At 40.0% G+C, this 27,695-nt stretch overlaps 1 long non-coding RNA gene across 2 annotated transcripts in view; it reads right to left on the reverse strand.

Annotated features, from left to right (window-relative positions):
* Positions 1 to 27,695, reverse strand: part of LOC125640923 (uncharacterized) — an 80,695-nt gene that overhangs the window by 26,081 nt on the left and 26,919 nt on the right. The window contains exon 3 of one of the 2 annotated variants that reach the window (XR_007357942.2): positions 14,005 to 18,468. The exons of the other annotated variant lie outside the window; for it this stretch is intronic. This is a non-coding gene — a long non-coding RNA (uncharacterized LOC125640923). Of the gene's footprint in view, positions 1 to 14,004; positions 18,469 to 27,695 lie in introns of those variants that run through there. 2 annotated transcript variants of the gene reach the window in all.

The following is a 27,695-nucleotide window of genomic DNA, read 5'->3' on the forward strand; positions in this document are numbered from 1 at the left end:
TCCAGGCCCATAAAATGGAAGCATCGTGGGAAGGGCCATTCACGGTCCAGGAGCGCCTGGGAGCTGTTAATTATCTCATAGCATTCCCCACCTCCAACCGAAAGCCTAAGGTGTACCATATTAATTCTCTAAAGCCCTTTTATTCCAGAGAATTAAAGGTTTGTCAGTTTACAGCCCAGGGAGGAGACGACGCTGAGTGGCCTGAAGGTGTTTACTACGAAGGGAAATGTGCTGGTGGTGTGGAAGAGGTGAACCTCTCCATGACCCTTGGGCGTATGCAGCGACAGCAGATCCAGGAGCTGTGCACTAGCTACGCGCCAACGTTCTCAGCCACCCCAGGACTGACTGAACGGGCATACCACTCCATTGACACAGGTAATGCTCACCCAATTAGGGTCCAACCTTACCGGGTGTCTCCTCAAGCTAAAACTGCTATAGAACGGGAGATCCAGGATATGTTACAGATGGGGGTAATCCGCCCCTCTGAAAGTGCATGGGCATCTCCAGTGGTTCTAGTTCCCAAACCAGATGGGGAGATACGTTTTTGCGTGGACTACCGTAAGCTAAATGCTGTAACTCGCCCAGACAACTATCCAATGCCACGCACAGATGAACTATTAGAGAAACTGGGACGGGCCCAGTTCATCTCTACCTTGGACTTAACCAAGGGGTACTGGCAGGTACTGCTAGATGAATCTGCCAAGGAAAGGTCAGCCTTCATCACACATCTCGGGCTGTATGAATTTAATGTACTCCCTTTTGGGCTGCGAAATGCACCCGCCACTTTCCAAAGACTTGTAGATGGTCTCCTAGCGGGATTAGGAGAATATGCAGTCGCCTACCTTGACGATGTGGCCATATTTTCGGATTCCTGGGCAGACCACCTGGAACATCTACAAAAAGTCCTTGAGCGCATAAGGGAGGCAGGACTAACTGTTAAGGCTAAGAAGTGTCAAATAGGCCTAAACAGAGTGACTTACCTTGGACACCAGGTGGGTCAAGGAACTATCAGCCCCCTACAGGCCAAAGTGGATGCTATCCAAAAGTGGCCTGTCCCAAAGTCAAAGAAACAGGTTCAATCCTTCTTAGGCTTGGCTGGTTATTACAGACGATTTGTACCGCACTACAGCCAAATCGCTGCCCCACTGACAGACCTAACCAAAAAGAAACAGCCAAATGCTGTTCAGTGGACCGGAAAGTGTCAGAAGGCCTTTAACAAGCTTAAAGTGACACTCATGTCTGACCCTGTACTAAGGGCCCCAGACTTTGACAATCCGTTCCTAGTAACCACAGATGCGTCCGAGCATGGTGTGGGAGCAGTTTTAATGCAGAAAGGACCTGATCAAGAATTCCACCCTGTAGTGTTTCTCAGAAAAAAACTGTCTGAGAGGGAAAGCAACTGGTCAGTCACTGAAAAAGAATGTTACGCCATTGTCTACGCTCTGGAAAAGCTACGCCCATATGTTTGGGGACGGCGTTTCCACCTGCAAACCGACCATGCTGCACTGAAGTGGCTTCACACCGTCAAGGAATCTAACAAAAAACTTCTTCGGTGGAGTTTAGCTCTCCAAGATTTTGATTTCGATATCCAACACATCTCAGGAGCTTCTAACAAAGTGGCTGATGCACTCTCCCGTGAAAGTTTCCCAGAATCAACTGGTTAAAATCGTCCTTGAGATGTGGAAAATATTGTTAGTCTTTATGTACTTGGTAGTATATTTAGAGATGCATGTGTCTTCTTAACTCTGTTTTCCTAGAGCTCCAGGAAGAAATCCCAGCCAGTGTTTCACCCTAGCTGAGATTTGGGGGGCGTGTCATAAATATAAAGGGAAGGGTAAACCCCTTTGAAATCCCTCCTGGCCAGGGGAAAGCTCCTCTCACCTGTAAAGGGTTAAGAAGCTAAAGGTAACCTCGCTGGCACCTGACCAAAATGACCAATGAGGAGACAAGATACTTTCAAAAGCTGGGAGGAGGGAGAGGAACAAAGGGTCTGTGTCTGTCTGTATGCTGCTCTTGCCAGAGACAGAACAGGAATGGAGTCTTAGAACTTTTAGTAAGTAATCTAGCTAGGTATGTGTTAGATTATGATTCCTTTAAATGGCTGAGAAAAGCATTGTGCTGAATAGAATAACTATTTCTGTCTGTGCATCTTTTTTGTAACTTAAGGTTTTGCCTAGAGGGGTTCTCTATGTTTTTGAATCTAATTACCCTGTAAGATATCTACCATCCTGATTTTACAGGGGGGATTTCTTCATCTCTATTTACTTCTATTTTTATTAAAAGTCTTCTTGTAAGAAACTGAATGCTTTTTCATTGTTCTCAGATCCAAGGGTTTGGGTCTGTGGTCACCTATGCAAATTGGTGAGGCTTTTTATCCAACATTTCCCAGGAAAGGGGGGGTGCAAGTGTTGGGAGGATTGTTCATTGTTCTTAAGATCCAAGGGTCTGGGTCTGTAGTCACCTAGGCAAATTGGTGAGGCTTTTTACCAAACCTTGTCCAGGAAGTGGGGTGCAAGGTTTTGGGAAGTATTTTGGGGGGAAGGACGCGTCCAAACAGCTCTTCCCCAGTAACCAGTATTAGTTTGGTGGTGGTAGCGGCCATTCCAAGGATAACGGGTGTAATATTTTGTACCTTGGGGAAGTTTTGACCTAAGCTGGTAAAGATAAGCTTAGGGGTTTTTTTCATGCAGGTCCCCACATCTGTACCCTAGAGTTCAGAGTGGGGGAGGAACCTTGACAGTTACTTTGGACCCTATCCCTACCCTCCAGCTTATCTACCTCTCCCTGCAGCATAGTGTCATTCGCGAACTTGCTGAGGGTGCAATCCATCCCATCATCCAGATCATTAATAAAGAAGTTCAACAAAACTGGCCAGGACCAACCCTTGGGACACTCCACTTGATACCGGCTGCCAGCTAAACATGGAGCCATTGATTACTACCCGTTGACCCCGACAATCTAGCCAGCTTTCTATCCACTTTATAGTCATTCATCCAGCCCATACTTCTTTAACTTGCTTGCAAGAATACTGTGGGAGACCATGTCAAAAGCTTTGCTAAAGTCAAGGAACAACACGTCAACCACTTTCCCCTCATCCACAGAGCCAGTTATCTTGTCATAGAAGGCAATTAGATTAGTCAGGCATGACTGGCCCTTGGTGAATCCATGCTGACTGTTCCTGATCACTTTCCTCTCCTCTAAGCGCTTCAGAATTGATTCCTTGAGGACCTGCTCCATGATTTTTCTGGGGACTGAGGTGAGGCTGACTGGCCTGTAGTTCCCCGGATCCTCCTTCTTCCCTTTTTTAAAGATGGGCACTACATTAGCCTTTTTCCCGTCCTCCGGGACCTCCCCTGATCGCCATGAGTTTTCAAAGACAATGGCCAATGGCTCTGCAATCACAGCCGCCAACTCCTTTAGCACTCTCGGATGCAGCACATCCGGCCCCATGGACTTGTGCTCATCCAGGTTTTCTAAATAGTCCCAAACCACTTCTTTCTTCACAGAGGGCTGGTCACCTCCTACCCATGCTGTGCTGCCTAGTGCAGTAGTCTGGGAGCTGACCTTTTTTGTGAATACAGAGGCAAAAAAAGCAGTGAGTACATTAGTTTTTTCCACATCCTCTGTCACTAGGTTGCCTCCCTCATTCAGTAAGGGGCCCACACTTTCCTTGACTTTCTTCTTGTTGCTAACATACCTGAAGAAACCCTTTTTGTTACTCTTAACATCTCTTGCAAGCTGCAACTCCAGGTGTGATTTGGCCTTCCTGATTTCACTCCTGCATGCCCGAAAAATATTTTTATATGCTTCCCTGGTCATGTGTCCAATCTTCAGCTTCTTGTAAGCTTCTTTTTTGTGTTTAAGATCAGCAAGGATTTCACTGTTAAGCCAAGCTGGTCGCCTGCCATATTTACTATTCTTTCTACACATCGGGATGGTTTGTCCCTGTAACCTCAATAAGTATTCTTTAAAATACAGCCAGCTCTCCTGGACTCCTTTCCCCCTCATGTTATTCTCCCAGGGGATCCTGCCCATCAGTTCCCTGAGTGAGACAAAGTCTGCTTTTCTGAAGTCCAGGCTCCATATTCTGCTGCTCTCCTTTCTTCCTTTTGTCAGGATCCTGAACTTGACCATCTCATGGTCACTGCCTCCCAGGTTCCCATCCACTTTTGTTTCCCCTGCTAATTCTTCCCGGTTTGTGAGAAGCAGGTCAAGAAGAGCTCTGCCCCTAGTTGGTTCCTCCAGCATTTGCACCAGGAAATTGTCCCCTACATTTTCCAAAAACTTCCTGGATTGTCTGTGCACCGCTATATTGCTCTCCCAGCAGATATCAAGGTTATTGAAGTCTCCCATGAGAACCAGGGCGTGCGATCTAGTAACTTCTGTGAGTTGCCGGAAGAAAGCCTCGTCCACCTCATCCCCCTGATCCGGTGGTCTATAGCAGACTCCCACCACGACATCACCGTTGTTGCTCACACTGGTTGGTTATGGAATCCCTCTTAGTAGCTGTTCTCTATTTGCTTTACCTGTAAAGGGGTAAAAGAGTCCCCAGGTAAAGGAAAGGGAGAGGGCACCTGACCAAAAGAGCCAACGGGAAGGCTAGAACTTCTTAAAATTGGAAAAATAACTTCCCTTTGTCTGTGCGTTGTGTGCTCTGGGAAAGAGGGGAAGAGGTAGCAGTTATGCTATGAGAAGCCTTAAGCCAGGTATGATCATAGATCATCAGATCATACCTAGAACTACTTATTTGGAATCCCCAAATGTGAAAGTAGTTCAGAAATGTTTAGAATGACATGATTAGGTTTATTTCTGTTTATTTCTTATGGCTTGTGGACTCCTCTGTGCTAACCCCAGATGCTTTTATTTGCTTGTAACCTTTAAGCTGAACCCCCAAGAAAGCTATTTGGGGCTCTTAGTTTTTGAAATTGCTCTTTTAAAATCTAGCAAAAGCCCATGTTCCAGATGTATTTTCTTTCATTTTGTTTTTAATAAAATTTACCTTTTTTAAGAACAGGATTGAATTTTTGGTGTCCTAAGAGGTTTGTGCACATGTTGTTAAATTAGCTGGTGGCAACAGCTGATTTTCTTTGTTTTTCTTTCTCCGCTCTTCCCCGGAGGGGTGTGTGTGTGAAAGGGCTTGAGGGTACCCCACAGGAGGGAATTCTCAAGTGTGTCTTTCTGGTTTCAATGTGTTTTTTTTGCATTTGAGTGGTGGCAGCATCTACCCATCCAAGATCAGAGAGAAACTGTAACCTTGGGAGTTTAATACAAGCCTGGCATGGCCAGTATTAATTTTAAGAATCCTTGCAGGCTCTCACCTTCTGCACTCAAAGTGCCAGAGTGGGGAATCATCCTTGACAACCTCCATCTATTATCTGAGCAACAGATTGTTCTTCCTGCCTTCCCACTGAGGCACTGAGCAATCCTGGCTCCTCATTGGCCCAGCAAATACATTTTCTCAAACCAGATCTCCCCATTGACTTTTGTAGGAATTTCCAATCTATTTTGTCCCTGCCCTAGGCTGGGAACTGGATCCAGAAGCTCTTGAGCGATCATTGCTTTAGTCCAGAGGTTAGGACCCCTAGAGGTTCAGTTTAGTGTTCCAGGAGCTAGAAAAACTCCAAGGGGGATTACATAAATTAAGCACATATTGCGCTGGAATGTTGTCTCAGGGAGAAGTGAATTTTGTAGAACAAGTGAAAATGTAATTGTATTCACATTTTTCATTTTTTTAATTTTAAATGAGGCCAGTGAATGTAATGCTGATAAAGGTTGGCAGACTGACATTCTTGGAGACTAAAGTCTTCTCTCCATCCATAGAACAGGTAGCACCATTTTCCGTACCAGCATTTTATTGTGTCTCAGCGCTGAATGGTAAGCATCATCCTTAGGGTCTCTTATCCTCTGTTGTCCTGGGATCTGTACAGCAACTGCTCAGAAGGGTCCCAATAAGTACAGTTTTACAATTGGATTTTGTGATGGGTACACCTGTCTACTAGGAACTAAGCTAAATCTCCCCCTCAGTGTTTCTTGCTGTTAAGATTTGAACTTTAAAGAAATATGGCAAAATGACAAAAATTATCACTAATTCAGCACATATAATCCAGGACTTTCATAAACAGTAAATGTGTTTCTGTGCTTATTCAAAGGGAATTTACATATTGTATGACGATAAAAGGTGTTCAGTGGATGTATAAAGTATACAGTACTTTTTTGGAGATGGAACAGCTATATGAATGTTTAGTTCCCCACGTACAAATATTGTAGCCTCTCGTTTGAGAGAATCCATGAAGGTAATAGTTGTAAAACTTCTGGAAGAAATGGCAAATTGGTTCAAGAGGCAATTGATAAATCCAAGCAATACAATATACGCTTGGATTCTTAAAGATGAAAGATATTTTAACTTATAATGAGAAGTTTAGCTTGCAAAGTAGCCCTAAAATGGATGCTAGCTTCCCTCTTGCTAACGTAAGTGGAGTGAGACTGATGTAATAAAGAATAAGGAGGTTGGGGCACTTCTGAGAGACTAAAAATGCTATTTAAGTTTACCCATGTCTCTCTCAGGCATAGCAAGGTCATTATCAGTTATGAAATCACTTAACAGGAATGTTTTATTCTTAATGACTGAGTGTAAACCAAAACAGCTAGAATTTGCTGCAATAGCTATATTGATTTAGAAGGATAATTAGAATCCAGTTGGAAAAACCTAAGATTATGTCAGTGAACTAAAGGGTTCTTGTAGAGAGAGGTCTGCGGCTGGGACTGTAAAACTCAAATATTTGTTTCAATTTAGTGAATAAAGCCACATTCAAACCTATGTTAGAGATACAGAAATGATGCAACATAGCTAACTTTCTAAACAGCTGAAAACTCATTCTGGATAAAGGAACATGTTTTTTAAATGGGTGAATGATTTTAAGCTCCTACTCTCTTTAAAAAAAAATAAAGACCAAAAACATAATAAAAGACAATGGGAGGTCTCCCTCAATTTTTTCACACCTACAAAAAATATAGAAGACTTTCCCCCAGGTTTCACTACCAATTTGCAGCAATATATGTCACTACACTTTTCACTATGCAGTTGTATTAGCCATTCCATGCGCATGGGAAACATTCCTTGCCTGCACACTTTAGGAGCTTAGTGTGTGGGGGGGAAGGGGAATGGAATCCTATTACTGTAGTTAATATTCATAATTCAAAAGCTCATACCTTGGTCAAGTCAAAACCAATTTTCTCTGAAAGCAAATATACTACTCTTAGTGAGGACTATTTCCATGCCAGATTTCAAATTACAGCTCTCATCCATTTCATCTGTAGAGCTGTTCATAAAAAGGTTACAGTATTCCCCCGCCCTCCATAATGGCAATAGCATATTTTCTCTACTTTCCTCGTATTAAAAAATGACAGCTATTTCTTCTTCAAATTCACCTAAAGAGTTAACCTTCAGGCTTCCAATTCAGACCAAGCCAGGACAAGTTCAATACAAAAGATGAAAATTATAGCTAGCTATGTTTAAGTAAAAACAGGGAGATATGATAGAAAATTGTATACAATCTTAACTATAGAAGTTGCTACTATTTCCAATATACTACAAAATGAGCTTTGCCAGTGCTGTTTCCCCTCCTCCGCTGCCCAAATAGGATATTCAGGAGATTGCATCAAATGGATTTTTTGAATACAGTATCTTAACTGGGGGAATAAAAGTTGTCCCCTTGTATATGTATAGAACATGATTCAAAGCCCAAAGAGGGAACCACTGAGATCCTTAAAATCCTTGTCTGGTTGCTGCCTAAACATATAGGCACCTAATACCCTTTGGCACTTACATTTTTGCTGTAAATGTCCCCTAGGCACGTAAGTTTCTGCTGCTTGGCATGCACACAGCACCTCAAACTAGGACTCTAGGTGCCTGGATGGTTATCTCACGCCTATGCACCAGTGAGATCCTCAAACCAGGAGGAAATGCGTTCCCATGACTATCTCGCCTGTGCGACCTGATCTAGTAGGCATGTTCAGAACATGCCTAGCCATATACAAAATCAGGTGGGGTAGGGTGCCATCTTTCAACTTTTAGGCCAGCAGTTAGAGCCCTCATGTAGGAGGTTCAAATCCATCTTCAGCATCACAACACCAAAGTCCCTTTGTGGATGCGGGACCCGCTGATTGAAATGAGCTTTGGATCATGCCCAAAGACCCAAATCTAGCAAAGTAACTATGCAGGTGCTTTTCTTTAAGCATGTGAGTAGCTCTACTGCTTCAATGGGATTGTTCACATGCCTAAAGTTAAGCATGTGCTTTAACATATGTGCTTTAAGCATGTGCTGAACCAGGTTGATAATGATTTAAAGAAGTTAAATTGGCTGAGATTCTCAACAGCACACATATGGGATACCTGTCTTTCAGCTGTAGCTTTTCATAATACCCACCTTACAAATTCTCTGTCTCTCTCTCTTTCTCATGTATAGATCTCCTGCTTCTGGAGTGTTTCAACAGTAGAAATGTCTTACAGTGCTTGAAACTGTTGTGCAAAATAAGCCCTTTCATTGAACTGGGGGGTGTCAGGAGGGAAAGCTGTTCTACATTAAAAGTTCTGGTGTCCTTTACTATTTGTGGCATGCTTTTAATTTGGCAAAAAGAAGAAAAAAAGCTAACTTGATGTATCACACTCTGACTCACCATTCACATTATATGATACGTGTTCTGTTAGTCATTTAATCCACTAAAACATCTGCAATGAACTGACTAATCCAGGAAACTGAAATCATATATTCAGACAATATCTACTTTTAACTGCACATACATACAAAAACACACAACTCTAAAAGGCTATTGAGCAGTATCAGTGTGCTTGGCCCTGTACAGAATAGGAAGAAGAAAATTGTTTCCTGTCTCAGGGAATTTACAGCCTAAATTAGACAGGCCATGTAGTTCAGACACAAATACTGGATGATCAAAGTTTGTTTCTCTATCAAGTGGAGATGAGGATTGGTACCTGTCTCTTGCTAAATTAGTTCTAAGAAGACACACCTCATCTGGTTACTAGGATGAGTCATATTGAAGGGAGACCGTGACACGTCCCTAACATTACTATTCCGGGGATTTCCCCCTTAGTGTAATTGCAGGCATAATTCATTCTCACTCCTGGACTGAAAGGGTACTAGCAAGTCATTTTTGAGCTGGATGCTTCCAAAGATACATCAAACACTAAAAAACATTTCAAATCAGAGTAAATTCTTCTTAATGATATGTAACTCACAAACCACTTAATCTAGTTTCTTTGAACTTTTCAGAAAAATAAATCTTTTGCTTTTGGAGTACAGGTCACAATTTTTAGGACAAACCAGTTATCCTACGGCAATGAGGCTGAAATAGGACTATTAGTGGAACCAGACTCTAACTTTTACTGTAGAGCTGTGGCAAATGATCCATAATATGAATCACTTCACTCACGACTGACATGCAATCACCTATGGAATTTAATATAACAAATGGGTTTCTAAGAGCACCCATTAGTACTTCATGAGTGAAATCCTGGTTCCATGACTTCAGTGGGACCAGGATTTCTTTCCATATGTTATGTTAAAACCATATTCTTTTGAAATTGCACAGGGAAAGACAGGTAACTCAAATGTAATTTTATAAATAAGCATTTACAGAGGATACAATGGTTAAAACCCCTGCCCTTGCAAAAAGTGTCTTAGAACTTTAATTTATTTTTATTTGCCTGAAAATGTGACCAGTATACAGAAATTTTATATCTATATCAGAATGCAGGTAGACAGGAAATTGTGTACCTTTTAGTACTTGATCCTGCCTATTTAGCAGAAAATGTAGCTAAGATATAGTAAGTGTCACAACACATGATTAGAAATCACATCCTAAACAGTATATTTTAATATCTCTAGTGACAGATTAATAGAAGCAACTACATTCACATACATATTTGTTAAGAAATTTATTTAAAAGAGCAAAATCATATAAGTGTTAAAAATGCAGGGAGAAGGAGATGATAAACAAGTCGTAATATCAATGGATAGTTGTCACCCAGACGTAGTATGGAAGAAAAACTGTGCTGGCTTAGAACCTGCTCAGTTGTTTAGATTGCCTGTTTTGTCTATATTGTCTTCACTAAGTCAGATAATTAGTAATGGTAGCCACTGTGGGAAATATTATGGTTGAATTTATAGTGAATAAGTTTGGACAGACCAGGGTAACACTGAGTAGCCTGGCTGGCTTTGGCCTACTGTTTGCTTGGCATAAGTGTGGCTTTGCTGATCTGTTGATCTGTAAACTTGCTCAATGATTCTTACAGCTGCTGTGTAGCATATGATGTTTTGACCACAGAATGTATCTAAGTTGGAGGATATTACATAGATAAGAGGACGTTATCAGTACAACTGATATACCGAAAGTACTGCCAAAGGATGATTAAGGAAAAACAGAAATGTCCTTACATTGAGTAAGAGGTAGATGGCCTGGTCAGCATGCATGATCAGTGCATGATCAATGGAAATAAACCAATGGGAAAAGAAATATGATACATGAAAATAGTGTAGACAGCAAAAGCTATGTAAACTGAAGTTTGCACATGCACATTGTGTGGGTTATATAAGATGCAGTGCTTAATGTTGACTGAATGATGATACAAGTTGGACAGGTATATCTTACTGTGTAAGGGGATAGATGGAGAGTCACAGGAGAAATCCATCATGACCCACCTAAAGCCCAGGAGAAGGTAACTAATCAACTAATCATTTTTTCCCCCGTTTCACTGTCATTTTTGCTTTAATACTAATTGTAACTGTATAGTATGGTTTTGGTTCAAATAAAGGTTAAATTATTAAACCTGAATGTCTTGGCCCTAGTATGTTAAATTTCACCCAATGCCACTAAGTGAATCAACATTTACTGTGTTAAATTTATATTTACAATGGTATTAGTGGTATCTTATCCAGCATATGGGAAATACTGCCATAAATTCAAATACATTGGCATACTATATGCTGGTTGAGATATGCTGGATGATTTAGCCACACATTTTCCATTAACTTAAATTTCACTGTTCTTTTTGTTACTGGCAACCACTTGTTGAATATAGCACTTCATTTCAGTCATTCAAATGAGAAAACGGCAATTTACATCAACAGATGAAAGTTTCTATTCTAAGTAACAACAACCTTATTTTATAGGGTTCACTTCTTCAAAGAAACACATTTGTTGTGAATTCATTATAGTGGAGATAAAACTAAATTCATAGTGCTATGCTAATGCTTCTTGAATTTGGGGCAAATCATGCTACAAACAGTTCTGCGATAGAAACAAAAAGTTTGCTCTTGCATGTAAAATTGCATAAATGAGTAAAAATAACAGCCCTTACCTATCTTGTGTTGATCCCTATTCAAGATTAAAATCTCAAAGTGAATGAAAGGTGACAGGAAGGTCTTTTGACTTATAAACATGTTGTGTTAAATTGTTGTTATACTTTCAGAAAAATGGTGTGAACTGAGTTTCTAGGAAATAAAAGAACTGCTGATTAGGGATTTTTCAAGGCTTCTTGTCAGATAACATGGGTTGTTATAGTAACACAGCAGAATGTTTTAAAAATGTGTTTTGCTTGTCAATTTTGATTGGATAAGGTTGACATCTTTAGGATGTTGATTTTCTAGGAATTTGACAATGCATAGAACTCAGAATGGAAGCAACCTTTTACCACAGAGGCTGAAGACCATCAGGCTCATTACCACATAGGCCATCATCATCATATCTACCAACTATACCACCATACTCTGGGACGCAGAGATTTATCATCACACCTTTTTCCTGATCCTGAAAGATGCTCTGGTCAAATCAGAGGAGAAGGAAAGGAATTGTATGACATCACCATTTCTATGGCTTTGTCCTGGGCAACTCTGAAAATGTGAGTTCCCTGCTTTCCCTTCTTCCACACAATGCATCAACTTCTACCCTCACCTTATTCCTCTTATGCCATTTTGATTGGAGCCAGCTAGAGAACTGAGACATTTCAAACAAAAAAAAATCTTTATTTGAAAATATTTGATTGAATGTTTTCATTTTCTCCCCATGGGAAGATTTCTTTGTTTTGGCTTGATACTTTGCAATGATTTTTTTGTTTGTTTGTTTTCACACAAATTGTCATTTTGCTTTGTATTTTTTTAAAAAATAAACAAAACAATGTTTAAAGTCCATTTAAAAAATGTCATTTTGGAAATTCCTGTGGCAAAACTGAAATTATTTGTCAAAATCGACATTTTCCTGCAAAAAAAAACCATAAATGTTTCACTAAGACTCTATTTTTTATGGGAAAACTGTCCAAATAAAAGACTTCAGTCAGTTCTATTTTGTTCCTCTTTTTACCTGTTGTCTAGTAAGATTATTTAACAAAACGGTGGGCACTAATGTTGTAAACAACCTGTACACAACAAAACTTATCTGTTGTCTAATAAGAGAAAAAAACAGGAAGGTACTTCAAGAACATGAGAGGTACTGCATAAAACTGACTCTTTTACTCAACAAGAACATTTGCTGCCATTTCAGAGATGGTTAAATGAAGATTTTTCCTTCTGAATAGCTGCATACAGAGAGATGCAGAGAGTATTAAAGTGAAGATTTATGTGATCTCTTGAATTTTAAAAGTGTGGCAGGGTTGTGCATGTGTATACATTTTAAATAAATTTGAAGAAATTGTGCAGCAAACAAAACAAAGTCCACAGAACAAAACTCCAAACTCATAATTATTGTTAATGTTGTGGCAATACAAAGGTAACAAACAGGGTAAACTAAAATTACAATATGCCAAAAACCCTATTCTCTCCTCATAGCCATCTACTGAATAAATGATAAAATTTTACTTTTGCATTTTTATATTATGTTAATCTTCTTCTTCTTTAGTATTGGCAAGAACTAAAGAATTGAAAAAAAAATCTTTCATATGGATTTTTAAATAACTATTTTCCTTCTGTCTGTCTCTCTTCACATCTTATTTATAATAAACTAGATCTGGGGGGACAAATGGCTGATATTTTTTCACCAAAATTGCAAATTTGGGTTGATTGAAACATTTTGCAAATTTCCATGAAATTCAGCAAATTGTTTTAGTTAAAAAAAAATCTGAAAAAGTCAAACCATTTTATTTCAGCATTTTTAAACAAAACATATTAATTTTCTATTCAAAATTACTTTTTCTTTCAAATGTATTTAATTTTTATATAAAAACATTTACAAAGCTCAAAAATGAAAGAAGCATTTTTTTCAAACTTAACCTGTTTTTTTTATTTTTAATTTTTCATTTTCCCCCTCTTCATGTTGATCTGATTTTGGGTTTTCCTGTTACAGCTAGTGAAGCAAAAATCAGTTGTTCATACAGTTCTGCAATAAGCTAAAAATGAAGGGTATTAATTTATTATACAGATCACATACTGTAACATATACAATATCCATATTTGGAAGCCATGGCTTCCATTAAATTGAATTAGGGGTCTTGTGAATTTAAAATGATTACCAGTGTCATTATTGTCATTGGGTAAACAGGTTCATATTTAGGGTCTGCCATATTGAGGGTATTGTATGAAATGAAAGATGCTTCTTGCAGCAAATTTTTCTCATGATTGTAAGTTGTCACCGAGTAAAATTTGGTCTTTTCTAATCCAATTGTAATAACTCAAATGTCACTTTCAGATTATCCAAGGAGAGCATTGCCAGGTAATTGGCAGAATACTACTTATTATCTGGTAGGATTAATGAAAGTAGCTTCTTTCTGCTGATGGTTAAAGCAGATTGATAAAAGGAGGAGGGAGAGGACTGCATACTCAAGGAGGAGGAAGAGCTCTCTCTCTCTTCTTTTAGTAGAGGAAGGAGAGCTATGCTTTCTTTCCCTATCCTTTTAACCTCTATTGATCTTGTCATTTGCATGCATCCCCAAGCTGTTGAGATTTATGGCAGTTCCTTCAATGGTATCAAATAAAAGAATACAAATAAACTCCATCATCATGTGCCCGCATTACAATTTGTATTTTTGTTTACACCAAGTCTACTCACTTATCTCATTAATCATCTTCCTTTAAGAATTATTCATATAACAACTCATTCCATGTCTGACTCTCATATTCCAACATCCACAATTGTATTTGAATCAGGTAAGGTATAATTATGTTTTATTGGATTACAGGCAATTCATTTTTATTATTACTTCAATCAACATGGCAAATGCAGAAACATTTCATTTTTACAGATCTGCCAAACAAACCATATTTGAATTTAGGAGTAATCTCTTGGAAACATATTCTCAAATTATACTGTTACAAATTCATAATGTTTATGGGTCTATATATGTATGTGTGCATAAGATCTGTGTTATTTTTCAGAGCATTAGAAAAATGTAAATCCAAGAAATATCTATGCTAACAAACTAGCTAGCCAAAAGCCAACAATTAATCATCACAGAGATATACGTTAAGAATACATTGTTTAATTTCACATTCCCCAGTTTTATACAGACTTTTTTTACCCATTGTCTATGATAATTTACACATCAAATCACTTTTGTTAAGTTTGGAACTTAGACTCTCAAAAATAAGAATACACCAGCTCTAGATCAAGAAATTCTTTCTCCCTCCTTCCCCTACCCCAGACAAAGTCAAAGTGTTATTGTGTTCTGAAATGTGACTATGTAAATGGGGCACTGCCTTAGGCCACAGTCCTGTAAAGACTTATGCATGTGGGTAGCTTTAAGTCCATGAGTGGTCCCATTGAATTCAATGGATCATTTTTATGGGCAGAAGTTTACAGGGTCAGGTCCTTACCAAATCTTCTCTCTTGCATGCATTCAGAATCATATGGTGTGAATTATCAATTATATGAAAGTCCTTTTGCAGCAGAGCACAGACTTCGACTACTTGAGCTGCATATCAGGCTACTATGTGCACCAGGCAAAACAGAGAATGCAACGCACACTTTGCCACTGGCTTACATAACTATTTGCTAGACAGCAATAGAAAGAGAAGTAGGAATCTCCCATTTCTGGTTCTATTCCTGGCTCTGGAGGGGGTATGGGTATCTGGTAGTTGCATACAGCAAAGAGGTTTGGCACTTTTATTCTTAAAAAGTGTGGCTATGTGAATATTAGCAATAGGGTTCTATTTTGAGATCTGCCAGGAGTGACCTATCAGGTGGACAGAAAGCTGGCTAGATTGTTGGGCTCAACTGGTAGTGATCAACAGCTCAATGTCTAGTTGGCAGCCGGTATCAAGCAGAGTGCCCCAGGGATTGGTCCTGAGCCAGTTTTGTTCAATATCTTTATCAGTGATCTGGATGATAGGATTAATTGCACCCTCAGCAGGTTTGCAGATGACACTAAACTGGGGGGAGAGGTGGATACTCTGAAGGGTAGGGGTAGGGTCCAGAGTGACCTAGACAAATTGGAGGCTTGGGCCAAAATAAATCTGATGAGGTTCAAGGAGGACAAGTGCAGAGTCTTGCACTTAGTAAGGAAGAATCCCATGCACCGCTACAGGCTGGGGACTGACTGGCTAAGCAACAGTTCTGTAGAAAAGTACCTGGGGATTACAATGGATGAGAAGTTGGATATGAGTCAGCAGTGTTCCCTTGTTGCCAGAAGGCCAACGGCATATTGGGCTGTATTAATAAGAGCATTGCCAGTAGATCGAGGGAGGTGATTATTCCCCTCTATTTGGCATTGGTGAGGCCACACCTGGAGTATTGTGTCCAGTTTTACGGAAGGGATGTGGACTAATTGGAGAGAGTCCAGTGGAAGGCAACAAAAATTATTAGGGGGATGGGGTACATGTCTTAAAGGGAGAGGCTGAGGGAACTGGGGTTATTTAGTCTGCAGAAGAGAAGTGTGTGTGTGCGGGGGGGGGGGGGGGGGAGGAGGGGATTTGGTAGCAGCCTTCAACTACCTAAAGTGGGGTTCCAAAGAAGTTGGAGCTTGGCTGTTCTTAGTGGTGGCAGATGACAGAACAAGGAGCAATGGTTTCAAGTTGCAGTGGGGGAGGTCTAGGTTGGATATTAGGAAACGTTATTTCATTAGGAGGGTGGTGAAGCACTGGAATGGGTTACCTAGGGAGGTGATGGAATCTCCATCCTTAGAGGTTTTTAAGGCCTGGCTTGACAAAGCCATGGCTCAGATGATTTGTTGGTGTTGTTACTGCTTTGAGCAGAGGATTGGACTGGATGACCTCCTGAGGTCTCTTCCAACCCTAATATTCTATGATTTTATGATCTTGTGCACCTCTCTGTTACCCCATTAGGGAAATGATACTTGCCTCCCTCCTAAAGTATTGGTATGACAAAGTGTACCCCTATATTCAACACTTTTACAAGACTATAATGCTTTTTTTTTTTACAAAGTATGCCTGGTGAGGTATCATTTGAAAACTCATAATGTGCAGAACATTATTGTCCTGGTAAAATATGTGTGGCAACATTGTATGTAAAGTTATAAGATTCTACTGTATGACCTTACTGAGACATGCTCAAAGGTTAGAAAAGTGGGCAGAAAACCGGTTCTTCTGAGACAATAAGCAAACTGATGTCTCTACAAGGTGTCAGTATAATCACATAGATTATCACTTGGTTAAGCAGCCATTCTTTACCAGGAAGAAGGGTGTGAGTGAGGAATTTACATCTTGGCAAACAGACTTGCTGTTGCCTGAACTGCTGAAGAAGATTCTCAAAAAGAGAAATACTAAAAGAAGGGAGAACAGAGAACCCAAATCACCTCTCTCCCCTAATCTCTACTTATGGCATCAACAACATTTGAAAGACAAAAAAAGCATAACTGAACAGGGGGAGGGGTCCTGGTTGGGAAGGAATCTATCCAGAATGTTGTAAGCACATGGTAATTTTTGCTTTAAGTTCATTTAGCTTGTTAAATTAGGTATTCGTTTGCATTTTACCTTTTATTTCTTTGTAACAAATTCTGACTTTTATGCCTTGTTATTTGTAATCACTTAAAATCTATCTTTCTGTAGTTAATAAACTTCTTTTATTGTTTTATCTAAACCAGTATGTGTTTGGATTGAAGTGCTTGGAACCTCCATTTGTGATAACAGGGTTTCTGCATATCATTTTCTATTAATAAATTGGCAGATTTCGTCTGAACTTGTATTGTTCAGGAGAATGCTGGACAGTACAAGATGCACATTTCTGGGGACAAGTCTGGGACTGAGAATTTGCTGGTGTCACTCTGCAATATAATTCAGGAGTGACTATCTAGAACACTCACATTATTCAACTGGGAGTGATTTTGCATGCTAGAAGCAGTGTGCGAACAGGCCAGGAGCAGCTGTTCTCATAGGAAAACAGTGTGAAAGGCACTCCAGGTTGGAGGGTTGAGAGGACACAGCTGTTCAATTGTCCAGATTGTACCCTGGGGACTGTCAGAATGGGTACAAGACCTGAGTCAGTAGCACAAAGGAATATGAAGTGTGCCACATTATTAATAGCTGTTGCATTAATTTAGATGGAATAAAGGGACTCAAAGAATCAAAAGTGTTAACAAGACCCTGTTAATATCCAACATTAAGCAGTGTTAAACAAGGTTTGGGATCTGGTATACAGAGCCCTCAGCCTGTTAGTACCATGGGAAACACACCATTAAAAATCTTTTTATCCTTTTATTAAAGATACAGACAAGAAGGAAAAACAGTTAAAGCATTTGAAATTAAAATATTAAATAGGGCTTTCATTTTAACAACAGCCCTTGTTCCCTTTAACTGGAGAGAGTTTTTAGAAGGATAAAAACCACCCTTGTTTGACAGTATATTAGATGGTATCAAAAATAGTAATAGCTGTCACTTTGTGGGGAAAGAGATAAAGTTAGTTGAGCTGGGTTGGAATTGTTGCTGTTGTTGTTCAAATCCAATCCCATTTGCTCACAAGAAAAATAAAATAAGACAAACACACACGAAAGGGGAGAAAAAGAATACCAAAGATAGAAAATGAAGCTTCTGTCTCTGGTGCCACCTCCCCACTGAAAAAAACACAGAAACAGCCCACAATCTTATCAGCCACTCCAAGATCTGGCAAACTTGTACCAGCATCAGCTATTCAGGGCATTGCAGTTAGCTGCCTCTGTTCACAGGATCACAGCACTGTGGCAAAACATGCAGTCTTGACTAGTTAAGTCAAACTCTTTTCATATAGAAGGAAAAAGGAGAGAGAGAGAGAGGAGAGAGATCAGAAATGAGATGCGGAAGGAAAAGAACACACAAATTGGGATGCGAGTGACAAAGTTTCACATCCCAGGAGGTATTCAGGATTTAGGTGGAGCTGGTGGAGGTGGTGATGTCATCTGCCAACCTCTCTCTGGCCTGGTCTAGTCAGGATTAGGATGGAGGAGGTCCTGGATTCTAAGAGACGATAGGGGTGGCAGCCATGATGGGGAAGCTCGCTCCAGTAGTAATTCCCCACCACCACCAAAGTTTCTTCCTATAAGGACCCAAAAAGAGAGTTGTTGGTGAATAGCCCATCTCCTCATTACTTAGTCCACAACAAACAACATTTCCTGATGATGCAGTCCCTCCATGCCTTCTCTGTGGTTGGCGGCAACAAAACAAGACAGATCTCCAAAAAATCTGGGTTATGGAAGAAAAAATAGGATTTGGAAGGCTAAGTAAAGAGAAAGCTTGTAGTATAGGACTGGAAAGGGGTTACAAACCTCCGGACTAGTCTCTTTTCATTATTCAAGGTGAGAGAAAGTGGGTAAAGAGTGTCTCTTTAGCTATCCTGTTCTATTAAATTTCTCTGAATTGTGGATATTTCCAGTGGCAGAAAGATATCTGATATATAGCTTATTTTCCACTGAAATAGATGTCATACTTGTGCAGAAAGCTTAATTTTCCTCATTTTCCAGTTTTTGCCTTTTCCCCAGACTATTCTTTCTCTTCATCTGAGTTCTTGTGATCTGTGGCTAAAATATAATTTCCTCTGTCATGGCTGGATGAACCTGTATGGATAGCTGTTGTGAACTGGGTACTTTTATTTCGTTAGCTTACAATATGCTCTGAAAAACTAGTAGCCAAAGAAAATGAATAAAGCAGAAATTTCAGTCAAACATATTGACGAACTACTAAATGGAGGGTAAGCAGGGGACAAATGGTAAGTATACCATTGCAGTGAATCATTCAAAACAGACCAAAATACAATCAAAAGCTTCAAGGGCAAAAGCTGAAGACTGGATCATCCGGAAACATATCTACGGTTAGAAACAAAGACATATACAGTCTCCATTTTTGACACTATTAAGAAATAATATTGCATGGACCTGGGATTTTCTTGTTAATTAATTTGTTTTGTTTGTTTGTTTTTCAGAACATTTAGAGAACAGGCAGAGGCCACACAGGGAAAATTAAAGCTCAACCATTCTAATTTTCCAGTCTAGTTATGAATTTAATGGTATTTCCATGTAAAGTGCATAAGCCAGGACCTGCTCCTGTGAACTCTTGAATATAGGCTTAATATTGTGACCATGAGTATACCTGTGGACCTCAGTTGGACTAATCACTTCAATAATGGTAAATATGTTAGTAGGTCTTTACAGAGTCAGGACCCTAATCTGAGGTGACAACTGCATGGATGACAAGGGTTTTTATTTCATCCTAAAATTTCAAATGTGTTTTAAAAATATGTTAAAATATTTGAAAAATACATTTGAAAAATGACCCTCAGTGTGAGAAAAAATCAGAGAAAAAAATTAGAAAATTCTTTCTAACTCTATTTAAGGGCGTCCAGGGAAAGAAAAAGGGATTTAGTGGTGTACACACTCCCATCCACATTAAAGGCAAGTAATGCTCCCCACAGACCTTCCTCCCACATGGCGTCTCTCACTTCCCTCCAGTTCTGAGCTAGCTCCCATCTCTCCCTCAGTGATAGAATCCTAAAATCGTAGGACTGGAAGGGACCTTGAGAGGTCATCTAGTCCAGTTCCCTGCACTCATAGTAGGACTAAGTATTATCGAGACTATCCTTGACAGGTGTTTGTCTAACCTGCTCTTAAAAATCTCCAATGATAGAGATTCCACAGCCTACATAGGCAATTTATTCCAGTGTTTCACCACCCTGACACGAAGTTTTTCCTAATGTCCATCCTAAACCGCTGTGCTGCAATTTAAGTCCATTGCTTGTTGTCCTGTTCTCGGAGATTAAGGAGAATAATTTTTCTCCTTCTTCCTTGTAATAATCTGTTATGTAGTGGAAAACTATTATCACAGTCCCTCTCAGTCTTATCTTCTCCAGACCAAACAAACCCATGTTTTAAAATATTCCCTCATAGGTCTCATTTTCTAGACCTTTAATCATTTTTGTTCTTCCCTGTACTTTCTCCAATTTACCACATCTTTCCTGAAACAAGGCACCCAGATCTCTAGTTGAGGCCTAATCAGTGTGAGGCCTCCTTGAGCCTCCTTCCATCCAGCACTCAGCTCCACCAACCTCAATTTAATAATCCCACAGGTCCTTTTAGTTCTCCTCCCTCTCCTCCCCCTACTTCTCTGATCTACCTCCAGCTCCATTTCAGGCCCCCACAAGTTCTCCTTCATCTCTCCTGCTTGGTCCCCTCCAGTTCCAATCTATTCTTCCCAGTCCTTCCACACACTCCCACCCCATCAAAATGGCCATTGTTTTCATCTTGCACTCTCTCTTGAAGAGGGTGGTCTCTCCTGTCTCTGCATCTTCCCCTTTGGCCCCACACATTTCCTGATGATGCAGTCCCTCCATGCCTTCTCTGTGGGTCATTGCCAGCTGCTCATACCCAGGGCCTGGGGTTACCCCAGTGATAAGAGACCCCCCCATCTCAGCCATGCCCTGAACTGGGAAGGGGGCAGTAGGACCCATTCTTCCCCAGAGGCCCCTCTGGTTGAGGCCCCATAATCTCATGGGCCCTGACATGATTGCGCCACTTGTGCCATTACTCGATAGTGGTGACTCCATAGGAATCATGTTACTCAGGCCTGTGTTTGCCATTGGGGTGTCTATAGCTGATGTGGGGGTACAGGATCTTCACAAGGATGATGCTGTGACTCTGGTGGTTGCTTTCAATCCATATGAAGGGGATACATACATACATAGACACCCTTTTCCCCCCAGGTAATGATGAAGAACTCTTTCTTATTGACAATGAGGAAGAAGGCAAATCATAACTATGGGAAGAGAGCCTCATGAAGTTGTCCTCCTCTCAGGCTCATTTCTGCAGTTCTTTCCTGAGGAAAATTGTTGTTCCCTTTATTACTTCTAAAATTCTCTCTAAAATTTGTCTTGTTAGAGGAAAAGTTAATTTTGTGGGTTCAGAGATGATTAGAAGCAACTTGCATACAGACAACAAATATAAAAAGGGGAATGTTCAAAATATCTTATTCATATTAACACAGAACTAGAGTTCCTGAAATGATTTCTCTTACTCGGTTTAAATGGAGAAAATTTTCTCAAAGGAAACACTACTGTTGATTATAGACAGATCTTTCACAACTACTTGAATATGCACCAGTAATTAGAGTCAAAATGAGTCTTCCTTCAGATTAATAAGGTTTCACATGGCAAAGAGAAACTGAAGGACTACCTTGAGGGGTAAGGGAAGAAAAATAGCCAAGCTACCATCAGTCACTTACGCAATATTATCCATGTACTTATTAAAGTAAGTACATAATATAATTGTGCCCAGATACCATGGCTATCAGCGTGGGATCAAGCTCTCTCTCTCTCTCTCTCTCTCTTTCAAAAAACAAAAATAAAAAACCAAGACAAGAGACAATAATAGAGAGGAAAAACCCCTCCCCCCCCCCCCGCCCCACACATATGCAAAGACATTTTACTTTTGAACATTTCCAAGTGATAACCTTTAAATAAAAGTTGATGTGATGCAGACATTCTGCGATAGCATATATAGGGCAAGGTAATTTCTATATCAACATTTGCACTTTAAGTAACTGTGCAACAGAGATAATTTTGATTGACTGTATATTTTCTCAGTTCATTAGATTCATGTATATAATACATGACATAGAAATATACACTACAAGAGCTGCCCATTTATCCAAACAGCCTGCCCCCTCCCTTTTTTTTAGTTCACAATTTAAATAAGAAATGGAGTGGAGGGGTATAAGAAATTAAAGGTGGAAAGGAGGGTTCATATTTTCATAGTTTATTTTCTCCCCCAATTTCTTAGTGAACATTGAATAACAGTTTTGATTTGTGTGGTATTTAGACAGCCTTACCAAACAAACATATTGGAAACCTGCCAAATGGAATGCCACAATTTTATATTTCTCAATTTCAGTGAAAAATAAATAAATAAAGGCTTTGTAATAAATTAATGCCATGAGTGGGTTTTTCATCATTAATCTCCCAGTCAAGCTTCAAGAGAGACTGGACTTCTAAGAGTTGCCATGGTGTCACAAGATTCATGTTCACAGGATTCCACTTGACTTTGTAGCCTCTCATCTTTAACTGACATTACAAACCACTCATCACTTTCAGTGCAAGAAATTAATGCAGCGTACATAACAAGAGGAGCAGCAGCAACAGCAGTATCTTCTAGATTAAAAAAAAGTATTTTCTGAGTAAATGCTGGAAGGAGAACAGCTTCAATATTTGAGAGCCGGTATGATGTTGCCAATTACAGCCACAATTTATATTTCAGAAATCAGTGTAAAAGAGAATTTGTCCATTGTGGTGGTATCCTATTATCATTTCATAGAATATCAGGGTTGGAAGGGACCTCAGGAGATCATCTAGTCCAACCCCCTGCTCAAAGCAGGACCAATCCCCAATATTTGCCCCAGATCCCTAAATGCCCCCCTCAAGGAATGAGTCACATCCCTGGGTTTAGCAGGCCAATGCTCAAGCCACTGAGCTATCCCTCCCCACAAAATGTTGTGGCTTCCCTATGAGGGAATCGAACCCTGGTCTTCCATGTGACAGGCAGGGATACTTACCACTATGCTAATGAGGATTAATTAGACTGTCAACACATAGAAAGCTAGTGAGTGTTGTGCAAGTGAACTTTTGATGCTCAACCAAGAACAGGTTTCAGAATAGCAGCCGTATTAGTCTGTATTCACAAAAAGAAATTTGGGGACAATGTACACCTTCAAATCAGCAGCACTGCTATGAGTACCCGCATGGCCCCACAGTATGCCAATATTTTTATGGCTGACTTAGAACAACGCTTCCTCAGCTCTCATCCCCGAATGCCCCTACTCTACTTGCGCTACATTGATGACATCTTCATTATCTGGACCCATGGAAAAGAAGCCCTTGAGGAATTCCACCATGATTTCAACAATTTCCATCCCACCATCAACCTCAGCCTGGACCAGTCCACACAAGAGATCCACTTCCTGGACACTATGGTGCTAATAAGCGATGGTCACGTAAACACCACCCTATACCAGAAACCTACTGACCGCTATTCCTACCTACATGCATCCAGCTTTCATGTAGACCACACCACAAGATCCATTGTCTACAGCCAAGCTTTCCCCTTCCCCCACCTAGGTAACGCATTCCAGTGCTTCACCACCTTCCGAGTGAAAAAGTTTATCCTAATATCCAACCTAAACCTCCCGCACTGCAATTTGAGACCATTACTCCTCATTCTGTCATCTGCTACCTCTGAGAATGGTTTAGAGCCATCCTCTTTGGAACCCCCTTTCAGGTAGTTGAAAGCAGCTATCAAATCCCCCCTCATTCTTCTCTTCTGCAGACTAAACAATCCCAGTTCCCTCAGCCTTTCCTCATAAGTCATGTGTTCCAGTCCCCTAATTATTTTTGTTGCCCTCCGCTGGACGCTTTACAATTTTTCCACATTCTTCTTGTAGTTTGGGGCCTAAAACTGGAGACACTTGATGCAAAGGATCTTCCGGAATCATCATTGGTGGTACCTCTACAGACTCTTGCGGTGCTGTCGATAGGTCACCCAGGTTTTGCACCCATAAAGGAGTGTAGGAATAATAATTGTCTTATAGGTCTATATGATCTTGGTAGCCTGCCATAGGTCACAGTCCCTGAAAATGTGTCAGAGAAATTTCCCAAAGTAAGCACTTGCTCACTGGATCCTGTGCTGGATCTCACTGTCAATTTTTCTGTTTTGAGAAAGTTGGCTACCGAGGTAGCAAAAGTGCTCGACTGTCTCCAAAGTCTGTCCCTCAATGGTGATTTGTGGTGGGTCATGTGCAAGGCCTGAAGCAGGCTGATAGAGCACTTTAGTCTTCTCACTATTGAGTGAGAGTCCTAGGCTTCAATAAGTTTGTGCAAAAAAGTCCAATATGGATGAAGGACATTCTTAGTGTGCATGAAGATAGCACAGTCATCCGCATACTGAAGATCAGTAATGGGCTCACTAAGGACTTTAGACTTCAAGCGGAGATGTCAAAGATTAAAGAAACACGCAATTATTCTGTATTGAATGTCAACTCCGTTGGGGAGGCTGTTTTTAATGAGGACCAAATCAACTGCTAAATAGATGGAGAACACGGTTGGGGCAATAACACATCCTTGCTTAATCCCAGTTTTGATGATGAAAGGGTCCATCTCCAATACCAAGGGTCTGTCTCTGTGCCAATACCAATGGCACTAACAATTAGGCAGGTGATACTGGCAGTATCTAATCAAGTGAGGAATCTGGGCAAACCCAAGCAGAAACAACTAAAAAGTTTGTATATCAATGGAAGGAGCTTGGGTAACAAAATGGAGACACTAGAACTACTGGTGCAGAAAGTGAAACCAGATATTATAGGGATAACAGAAACATGGTGGAATTGTAGTTATGACTAGGAGTACATATATATAAGGGTATGTGCTGTTCAGGAAAGACAGAAAAAAGGTAAAGGGGATGGAGTAGCATTGTGTATTAATGATGAGGTAGACTCTAAAGAAATTAGAAGTGATGGAATGGATAAACAGAAGTGATGGAATGGATGATTTGAGTCAAAATCACTTTAGGTAAAAAGGCTACCAGAGGCTTCCTGGAATAGTGCTTGGGGTATGCTATAGATCCCTAAAGATACAATTTGGATATGGATAGAGACCTCTTTAATGTTTTAATGAAATAAATACTACTGGGAATTATGTTATTATGTGAGATTTTAACATCTCATATATAGATTGGAGGATAAGTGCTACTAATAATAGTAGGACCCAGATTTTCCTGGATGTGATAGCCTACAGATAGTTTAATAACCTACAGGAGGTAACACCATTTTAGATTTGGTATTGGTGAGCAGAGAGGACTTCATAGAAGAACTGGTTGTAGGAGACAATCTTGGTGCAAGTGATTGTGAGCTAATTCAGTTTCAATTAAGTGGCAGGACAAACAAAAATAGACCTACAACTAGGATCCCCGATTTCCAAAGGGCAATTTTTTAAAAAAAATAAGGGACTGATTTAAAGAAATGGATTATACTGAAGAACTGCAGGATCTGAATATGGAGGAGGCGTGGAATTACTATAAGTCAAAGTTGCACAAACTATATGAAGCCTGAATTCAAAAAAAGGGAGGAAAAACATTGTAGGGAAGGGTTGCAGACCAAGCGGGATGAGCAAGCATCTCAAACAGGTTATTAAGAGAAAGCAGAGAGCCTACAACAAATGGAAGATGGGTTGGATCAGAAAGAAGAGCTATCTCTTGAAGGTCAGAAAGCTAAACAGAGTTGGATCTTGCAAAGGAGATTAAAACCAATAATTAAAGTTTCTATAGCCATGTAAATAAAAAAGAAAATAAGGAAAGAAAAAGTGGCACCTCTAAGCCCTGAGGATGGGGTTGAGATTAAAGATAAAGTAGGCATGTCCCAACACTTAAAAGAATAATTTACCTAAGTTTTTAATAAAGGTAATAAGGAGTTTAGGGGTAGTAATAGGGTGGCTACTGGAAATGAGGCTATGGATTTAGAAATTACCACATCCTAGCTGGAAATCAAACTCAAACAGCTTAATGGGACTAAAATAGGGTGCCCAGATAGTCTCCATCCAAGAATATTAAAGGAACTGGCACATGAAATTGCAAGACCAATAACAAGGATTTTTAATGAATCTGTAAACTTGGGGGTCATACCCTATAGCTTGAGAATTGCTAATATAGTTCCTGTTTTTAAGAAAGGGGTGGGGAAAATTGATCTGGGAAACTATAGGTCTGTTTGTTTTACCTCAATTGTATGCAAGCTCTTAGAACAAATTTTGAAAGATAAAGTAGTTAAGGACATAGAGGTAAATGGTAATTGGGATAAAATAAAACATGGTTTTACAGAAGGTAGATTGTGCCAAACCAGCCTGATCTCTTTGAGAAGATAACTGATTTTTTTTTAGACAAAGCAAATGCAGTAGATCTAATCTACCTGGACTTCAGTAAGGCATTTGATACAGTTCCACATGGAAAAGTGTTGGTTAAATTGGAGAAGATGAGAATTCATATGAGAAATGAAAGGTGGATAAGAAACTGGTTAAAGGGGACACTACAACAGATCATGCTGAAAGGTGAACTGTCAGGCTGTAGGTAGGTTACTAATGGAGTTCCTCGGGGATTGGTCTTGGGACCAATCTTATTTAACATTTTTTATTGATGACCTTGGCACAAAAAGTTGGTGTGCTAATAAATTTGCAAAGTTGGAAGGTATTGCCAATACAGGGGAGGACTAAAATGGCAGACAAGAAGATCTGGTCTATCTTGAAAACTGTAGTAATAGAAATGGGATTAAATTGAATAGTGCAAAGTGTAAGGTCATGGACCTAGGGACTAACAACAAGAATTTTTTATATAAGCTTGGGACATGCAAGAAAGTTGAAAGTGACAAATGAGAAAGGCCTGGATGTATTGATTGATCACAAGATGACTATGAGCTGTCAGTGTATGTGGCATTGAAAACACCAGTGCAGTCCTAGGATGCATCAGGCGAGGTACTTCCCATAGAGACTGGGAGGAATTAGTACTGATATGCAAGGGATTGGTGATGCCTCATCTGGAATATTTTGTGCAGTTCTTGTCTTCCATGATTAAGAAAGATGAATTCAAACTGGAATAGGTGCAGATGAGGGCTACTAGGATGTTCAGAATAATGGAAAACCTACCTTATGATAGGAGGCTCAAGGAGCTTAGCTTGTTTAGCGTAACCAAAAGATGGCTGAGGGGAGATCTGATTGCTGTCTATAAATACAGCAGAAGGATAAATTCCAGGCAGGGAGAAGAGTAATCTAAATTAAGTGCCAGTGTTGACGTAAGAACAAATGGCTGTAAACTGGCCATCAACAAGTTTAGGCTTGAAATTAGACAAAGGTTTCTAACCATCAGAGTAGTGAAGTTCTGGAACAGTAGTCCAAGGGGAACAGAGGATGCAAAAACCTAACCGGCTTCAAGACTGAGCTTAATATGTTTATGGAGGAGATAGTATGATGAAACTTCCTACAATGCTATGTATGCAACTGCTAGTATCAAATATCCCCAACGGCTCGTAATGGGACACTAGATGGGGAGGGCTTTGCGTTACGACAGAGAATTATTTCCCAGATGTCTGGCTATTGGTTCTTGCTGAAATTCTCAGAGTCCAATTGACTGACATGCTTGCGGTCAGATTGGTGGAGACCCTCTTTTGTTTTGGGTTGATTTTATTTTTGCTTTCCTTTGCAGCATGGGTCACTTGCAGTGTAAATGGTGGATTCTCTGTAATTTGAAA

The sequence above is a fragment of the Caretta caretta genome, chromosome 1, assembly GCF_965140235.1.
Source record: "Caretta caretta isolate rCarCar2 chromosome 1, rCarCar1.hap1, whole genome shotgun sequence".
Lineage (NCBI taxonomy): Eukaryota > Metazoa > Chordata > Testudines > Cheloniidae > Caretta > Caretta caretta.